This window comes from Chlorocebus sabaeus, chromosome 21 (genome assembly GCF_047675955.1).
Source record: "Chlorocebus sabaeus isolate Y175 chromosome 21, mChlSab1.0.hap1, whole genome shotgun sequence".
Lineage (NCBI taxonomy): Eukaryota > Metazoa > Chordata > Mammalia > Primates > Cercopithecidae > Chlorocebus > Chlorocebus sabaeus.
In genome coordinates this window covers 25,952,084-25,960,291 of record NC_132924.1, presented here as the reverse complement: position 1 = coordinate 25,960,291, position 8,208 = coordinate 25,952,084, and the positions used below count along the sequence as shown (strand labels likewise).

General features: G+C 38.2%; 1 pseudogene; it reads right to left on the bottom strand.

Annotated features, from left to right (window-relative positions):
* Window positions 1-844: 844 nt before the first annotated feature.
* Window positions 845-8,208, bottom strand: part of LOC103227366 (glycine cleavage system H protein, mitochondrial-like) — a 32,858-nt pseudogene continuing 25,494 nt past the window's right edge.

Here is an 8,208-nt window from a genome sequence, read left to right as displayed (position 1 = left end):
AGATGGTAGTAGATGTGTGGTGTTATTTCTGAGTCCTCTGTTCTGTTCCATTGGTCTATATATCTGTTTTGGTACCAGTACCATGCGGTTTTGGTTACTGTAGCCTTGTAGTATAGTTTGAAGTCAGGTAGCATGATGCCTCCAGCTTTGTTCTTTTGACTTAGGATTTTCTTGGCTATATGGGCTCTTTTTTTGGTTCCATATGAAATTTAAACTAGTTTTTTTCTAATTCTGTGGAGAAAGTCAATGGTAGCTTCATGGGGATAGCATTGAGCCTATAAATTACTTTGGGCAGTATGACCATTTTCATAACATTGATTCTTCCTATTCATGAGCATGGAATGTTTTTCCATTTGTTTCTGTTCTCTCTGATTTCCTTGAGTAGTGGTTTGTAGTTCTTCTTGAAGAGGTTCTTCACATCCCTTGTAAGTTGTATTCCTAGGTATTTCAATCTCTTTGTAGCAATTGTGAATGGGAATTCACTCATGATTTGGCTCTCTGTTTGTCTATTATTGGTGTATAGGAATGTTTACGATTTTTGCACATTGATTTTGTATCCTGAGACTTTGCTGAAGTTGCTTATCAGCTTAAGGACATTTTGGACTGAGATGATGGGGTTTTCTAAATATACAATCATGCCATCTGCAAATATTATATAATTTTTATACCTAGTTTTTACCATGGATAATTTAATGAATTCTGAATACTAGAACCTAGTATACAAAATCATAGGGTATTGTAAGAAAAGAAGAATATTATGTTTATCTATAATCATTTGAAAGATAAAGGGCATTTTCTTTCATTAGTGTTAACAGTAGTTTTTCTCCCATCGGTAATGCTAAAAGTTGCCATTCTAAGTCTTCTATCTACCGCTAATTTAAGACAATTCTGCTGGGTTGCATAATTTATACTAGTTTATTTAGGGGTTCCATTATCACTCCTCAGTAGATTTCATGTATTCCTCATACACTTCTTCACTCATGAGTTCATCTAGTTCTGAAGAGTTACTCAGTGTCATCTTGATCAGCCAACCATCTTCATAACAAGATTTGTTGACAAGTCCTGGATTTTCTGCAAGAGCTTCATTAGTTTAAGTTACTTCTCCTGAATAAAGAGAATAGATTTCACTAGCAGCTTTCACACTTTCCAAAGCACCAAACTCATCTTGTTTGTTCAATTTTGTCCCAACTTCAGGCAGACTACAGTAAACAACATCTCCCAAAGCTTCTTGTCCAAAATTATTGATTCCCACTGTTCCAATACCATTTTCTGTTGTTATCCATTAATGCTTCTCTGTGAATTCAGGAACCCAGAGCAGAACAGGTCCAGTGCGCAGCGTCCAGATGGCACCCGCCCCCAGCTGCCAGGGCCTTGGCAGGCAGGGCGCGGCAGATGCCCTGAGCGCATGCAGGCTGCAGAGCACAGCCCTCATGCTCCGCGCCCCTCACAGCGCCACATTCGCAGGAGTTTCGCTCTTGGCGCCCAGGCTGGTGCAATAGCGCGATCTTAGCTCTCTGTAACCTCCGGTTCCCGGTTCAAGCGATTCTCCTGCCTCAGCCTCCCAAGTAGCTGGGATTACAGGTGCCCACCACCACGCCCAGCTAATTTTTGTATTTTTAGTAGAGATGGGGTTTCACCATGTTGATCGGCTGATCTCGAACTCTTGACCTCAGGTGATCCACCCGCCTTGGCCTCCCAAAGTGGTGAGATTACAGGCGTGAGCCACCGCGCCCGTCCTAAACTAAGTACTGTCATTAACTTCATTTTTACCCATTAGAAAATTGAGGTTGGGAGAAGTCAAGTAACTTGCTTGGTGTCACACAGCTAATAAGTGGTGGAATTAGGATTTTAGCCCAGCCATTCTGACTCTAGATTGTCTGCTCTTAATTCTTATGCTGTGAATTACATTATTATTCACTCAAAATATAACATCCTTCCACTGCCCCATGATATAATGTTTTGATCATCTGATTAATTCTACTAACCTAGCACAGTGAGGAAAACTTTAATTCAAGTGGCAGTCAAATTCTAAGAAAAAAAGGTATGCCACTTTCATCTGTTAAACCTTATCTTGGTTTTTAAAACAATTTTTAATTAAAGTGTTTTACATTTAAATGTCATATTCTTAATATTTTTTCTTTCTTTTTTTTCTTTTCTTTGAGAGAGAGTCTTGCTGTGTCACCCAGGCTGGAGTGCAGTGGCACAATCTTGGCTTACTGCAACCTCTGCCTCCCAGGTTCAAGCAGTTCTCCTGCCTCAGCCTCCTGAGTAGCTGGGATTACAGCTAATTAGACCACCAGCTAATTTTTGTATTTTTATTTTTATTTATTATTTGTTTTTTGAGATGGAGTCTCACTCTGTTGCCCAGGCTAGAGTGCAGTGGCACAGTCTCTGTTCACTCCAACCTCTGCCTCTCAAGTTTAAGGGATTCTCCTGCCTTAGCCTCCTGGGATTACATTACACCACCATTCCCTGCTAAGTTCAGTATTTTTAATAAAGACAAGGTTTTGCCATGTTAGCCAGGCTGGTCTTGAACTCCTGACTTCAGGTGATCCACCTGCCTCAGGCTCCCAAAGTGCTGGGATTACAGGTGTGAGCCACTGTGCCCAGCCTAGTTTTTGTATTTTTAGTAGAGATGGGGTTTTGCCATAATGGCTAGGCTGATCTTGAACTTCTGGCCTCAAGTGATCCTCTGGCCTCAGCCTCCCAAATTTCTGAGATTACAGGTGTGAGCCACCATGCTCAGCCCTGTTTAACTTTTATATTGCAAAATTTTACTTTATTTAAGACTTTCTTTGGAGAAGTGCTTGTAGAGGCCGGGGCAGGGAAAACACAAGGTGAGTCTGAGGCATCACGTGGTGCCAAAAAAGTAAGAAGTGCTCAAAAAATAATGGGGGCATGTCAGGAAGACATGGGGCCAACCAGAAAGAGCTCTCAGTGGCCACAGCTGAAGCAATTTGAGCAAAAAGTAAATAACAATAGCATTGGATTATAATTCACATAATAAATATTTATGAATTCATATTGATATTAACAAATAATTGAATTTTTAAAAACTAATGGGACAAAAGAGACAGCCTACATAAAATTCCAATTAATAAATATAGAAAAAATGAGGGAAATAGAAAATTAAAAACAGAACACCACACTAATATTTGTTGCAGGCAAGATCCATTAATGGATGCTTAAAATCAGTGGAATAGAAACAGGATATTTTCAATTTCAACATATCTTCCCCAAGATATTTATTAGTGATAAAGGTAAAAATAGTAACTTTGTAGTGGAGAAACCTGGCAAATAGCACCTTAACCAAGTGAAGGAGACTAGCATTACTATAATAAGACATATCAGTATCATGAATCCCCAATCATGATGTTGTGAGAAGGGTCCATCATTTCTGTGTATGCTTGTCAAAAAAGGCATAAACTTGATTTAATCATGAGAAAACATCAGACACAGAAAACTGAAGAACATTCTACAAAAACCTGACCAGTACTCTTCAAAAATGTGAAAGTCATGAATGTCAAAGAGACACCGAGTCTACATAGAGTCATAGTTGACAATACATAGTTGGCAACTAAAAGGACATAACAACTAAATGCAATGTGGGGCCGGTTGCAGTGGCTCATGCCTGTAATCCCAGCACTTTGGGAGGCCAAGGCAGAAGGATCACTTGAGGTCAGGGTTTGAGACCAGCCTGACTAACATGGCGAAACCCCGTCTCTACTAAAAATACAAAAATTGGCCAGGTGTGGTAGCGTGGGCCTGTAATCCAAGCTACTTGGGAGGCGGAGGTAGGAGAATCACTTGAACCCAGGAGGTGGAGGTTGCAGTGACCCAAGATCACGCAACTGCACTCCAGCCTGTGCGACAGAGAGAGACTCCATCTCAAAAATAAAAAAGAAAGAAAGAAAAGAAAAACCAAAAATAAGTAAATAAATGAACGCAATGTGGGATACCAAATTGGATCCCAAAAAAGAAAAATGATGTTGGAAAAACCAGGGCAATACAAATAAAGTCTGTAGTTTAACTAATAATAGTATTATACCAATGTTAATTCATTAGTTTTGACCATTGTAATATGGTTACATAAAATGTTAACATTACGGGAAGCTGGATGAAGCGTACATGGGAATTCTTAGTTCCATTTTTGTAACTTTTCTGTAAGTCTAAAATTATGTCAAAATAAAATGCTAAGAAGAAAAGTAAGCCCAGACCCTGCCTTGTTTTAAAAAACTGTTTAAACAATCTAGTCCAATATTTTCCCAAACTCAGTCATTTGAATATAAATTTCAGGATTTTTGACAATCTATGTAATAATAGTAATATCAACAACAACAATCAACGTGTATTGAATTATCACAATATTTGACAAGGGAGGAAAATGAGGCACAAAAAAGTAAGCAACTTATTCAAGGTCACAGAACTAATAGGTGGTAGGACTAGGATTCAACCTTAGGTAATTTGATGTAGCATTCATCTTCATTTCTCCTCTACACTATCTCTCACCTGTATCCTATGCTGCTACGGTATGTATCATTATTTACTTACTAACTCAAAATTAAACCCATTTTTAAACTTAAAAAACAATAATCAAGCAAAATAATAAGCTATGTTATAGGGTCCTCAGAACAGGAGTTTTTGTTTTATCCACTAATATTTTATTCACAAGTTCATTGAACAGTGCCTGGCACACAGAAGGTACTCAACAAATATTTGTTGAGTGAATAAGTGAATAAATAACTTTATATCACACCTATAAGTAGCAAACCAGCATCATTTGCCAGAAATAGAAAGTTATCTTCTAAGTAAATACGATGAAAATAATATATTATTATTAAATGCAATTGCTTCCTGAAGGCTCTGGACCTGAGCCCAATATCTCTATATTTAAAAAGTAATGTAAGTGTTAGAAGATATCAAAAGAGGTTACCAGTTCCAAACAGATGGATTCAAAGAGAATAATTTTCTGAGTAAACCAATTTTATCTGAAGTCATATCAGTATGCCACCTAAAATCATCATACAAAAGACCAGGGTAAGGCCCTATTCTTTAGGAAAGATGGCCTTCTTCTAAAGGGATCAGTTGAGTCAGGGTTCATATAATACTAGACAATTCAGTCTCTCTCAATCTTTTTCACTCCTCCTTAAATACCATCTTGTCTGTAATATCCTACTTCCTCTTATTTACCTCTCTATTCCTACCACCAATCTCCTAGATAATTATTTGTCTCTGTTACACCCTTTGTGCATTTCTCTTTAATATCACTTAAAACATAAATTCATAAATTCATAATTATCTTTTCCTAAGTCTGTCTCCTTCACTTAAATTATAATTATATTGGGCATCAGAGAGTGTGTCATAGCATGTTTATATCTCCAGAGCCCATACCAGTATCTAACAAGATGAAAGGCCCACAATAAACTGTTGATTTATTAAATTAAAGAAATTAGAGGAAAAGAGAGAACTATGCAATTTTCTTCTATCCTTGAAGCCATGATTTTGTCATTGCCTGCATTTGAGACGCTTATTCTTGAGATCATTCATAAGATCTTCCCAATACACATGAAGGTTCTACATGAAGATGAAAAGTACACACTGATCCTTTCCTTCAAAATACTTCAGAATTAATTTACTTCCTAGGGCAATTATAATATAGTATCTTTCTCCCTTTGGCAGAATAAATGCTTCGCCCAGGATGGGCACCTCCTTTGTAGATGTGACTGCAGCATTTTTGCAGCTTGCCGATAAAGCGGGATAGTGCTAAGTTCACTTTTTTATACCTGGGTGATGATCTCTGCTCTCCATAGAAAAAAATGATGGAACAATACAGGTCCTAGCTGACACGAGTAAGAAAGGTACAAGATAGTAAAGGAAACACATCACAGATCAACATTTTTACTAGAAACCAGAGCTGCAACCTTCCTCAGACATCTCTTAAGATGGCTAATAATAGTTTCTTGGAAACCAGCCTGTTAATAACTATTGCATTTGAGAACAGGATTCAACATATGAATACAAGCCCTAATATAGAGGCACATGGCAAGCATCCCTAAGATATTGAGCTGAAACCATCTCCATATTGTGAAATTATTATTCGGAAAGCAATAGCTTTCATATATATATATATTTATATATATTATATATATTTATATATACATTATATATATATAATATAATATATAAATACCTAGAAAAATAGAATGGAAAAGAGTCTATAATAAGTGTTAATAAATGTAAAATACTTCATCTTCATTCATAATCAGAGAAATGTTATCAAAATTGTAAAACCACACAGATAACTAGTTTTCTTCTATCAGACAGGTGAAAATCTAAAAGTTTTACAACATGCCCTATTGGCAAAGCTGTCAAGAAACAGGCACTCTTATGCATGCAGCATAAACTGGCAAGATTCTTATGGAAGGTAATTTGGTAATAATATCAAAATTACAAATGCATTTACACTTTAACCTGCCAATGTCACTTCTGGGAATTTATCCTTTACACCTGCAACATGTGAAATTACATATATACACTGTTATTTATTGCCTCACTGTTTGTAATAGCAAAGGATTGGGGAAAAAAGCCAAACATCCATCAAAAGGGCTTTTTTTGTACAAAATATATTTGTACAAAAATAAATTAGGCAGGGCTCAGTGGCTCATGCCTGTAATCCCAGCACTTTAGGAGGCTGAGGCAAGCGGATCGCCTGAGGTCAGGAGTTCGAGACCAGTCTGGCCAACATGGTGAGACCCCGTCTCTACAAAAATTACAAAAATTAGCTGGGCATAGTGGTGCATGCCTGTAGTCCCAGCTACTTGGGAGGCTGAGGCACAAGAATTGCTTGAACCTGGGAGGCAGAGGTTGCAATCAGATAAGATTGTGCCACTGCATTCCACCCTGGGCGATAGAACAAGAATCTGTCTCAAACAAAAACAAAAACAAAAATAAATAAATAAAATAAATTGTATAAATCTCAATTAAGAGACACTTTACAAAATATCTGACCAGTACTCCTCAAAACTGTCAAGGTCATCAAAAACAAGAAACTTCCACAGACAAGAGGAATCTGAGAACTGATGACTAAACATAGTATAATATTCTGAAACAGGAAAAGATAAAACTAAGGATATCTGAATAAAGTATACACTTTAGATAGTAATAATAAATCAGTATTGGCTCAATAATTGTAACAAGTGTACCATACTAAAGTAAGATGTTAATAATAGGGGAATCTGTCTGCCTGGTGTATGAAAATTCTCTGTACTATCTTCACAATATTTTTGCAAATATAAAACTGCTCTTAAAAATGAAGGTTATTAGGCCGGGCGCGGTGGCTCACGCCTGTAATCCCAACACTTTGGGAAGCCGAGGAGGATGGATCACCTGAGGTCAGGGGTTTGAGACTAGCCTGACCAATATGGTGAAACCCTATCTCTACTAAAAATACAAAAATTAGATGGTCGTAGTGGCAGGCGCTTGTAGTCCCAGCTACTCCGGAGGCTGAGACAGGAGAATCGCTTGAACCCGGGAGGCAGAGGTTGGAGTGAGCCGAGATCGCGCCACTGCACTCCAGCCTGGCAGACAGAGCAACGCTCCGTCAAAAAAAAAATAAAAAGGGTTATTAATAAAAATATATAAATTACAGGATAGTCATATAATAGAACAGTTCTATACAACACTCAAGAAAGAACAAAGAGGCTCGCTCTGAAGTAACAAAAAAAATCTTCAATGTTGTTAGCACACATACATTAACCGTGTAAATGCAATACCTATTTAACTAATTTTGTTAACACTTGTTTATATGACTGTATAAATAGGCAGTGAGATGGACCCTGGGTAAAACGAGATCATAGTTGAGAAGCAAGCGTTTTCCTCAAATGCTACATCTTCCACTCTTGTAACTCTATATATTTTTTTTTTTTTTTCTTTTTTGAGACAGAGTCTCGCTCTGTAGCCCAGGCTGGAGTGCAGTGGCGCGATCTCGACCTCGGCTCACAGAAAAGCTCCGCCTCCCGGGTTTACGCCATTCTCCTGCCTGAGCCTCCTGAGTAGCTGGGACCACAGGCGCCCGCCACCGCGCCCGGCTAATTTTTTGTATTTTTAGTAGAGACGGGGTTTCACCGTGGTCTCGATCTCCTGACCTCGTGATCCGCCGCCTCGGCCTCCCAAAGTGCTGGGATTACAAGCGTGAGCCACCGCGCCCGG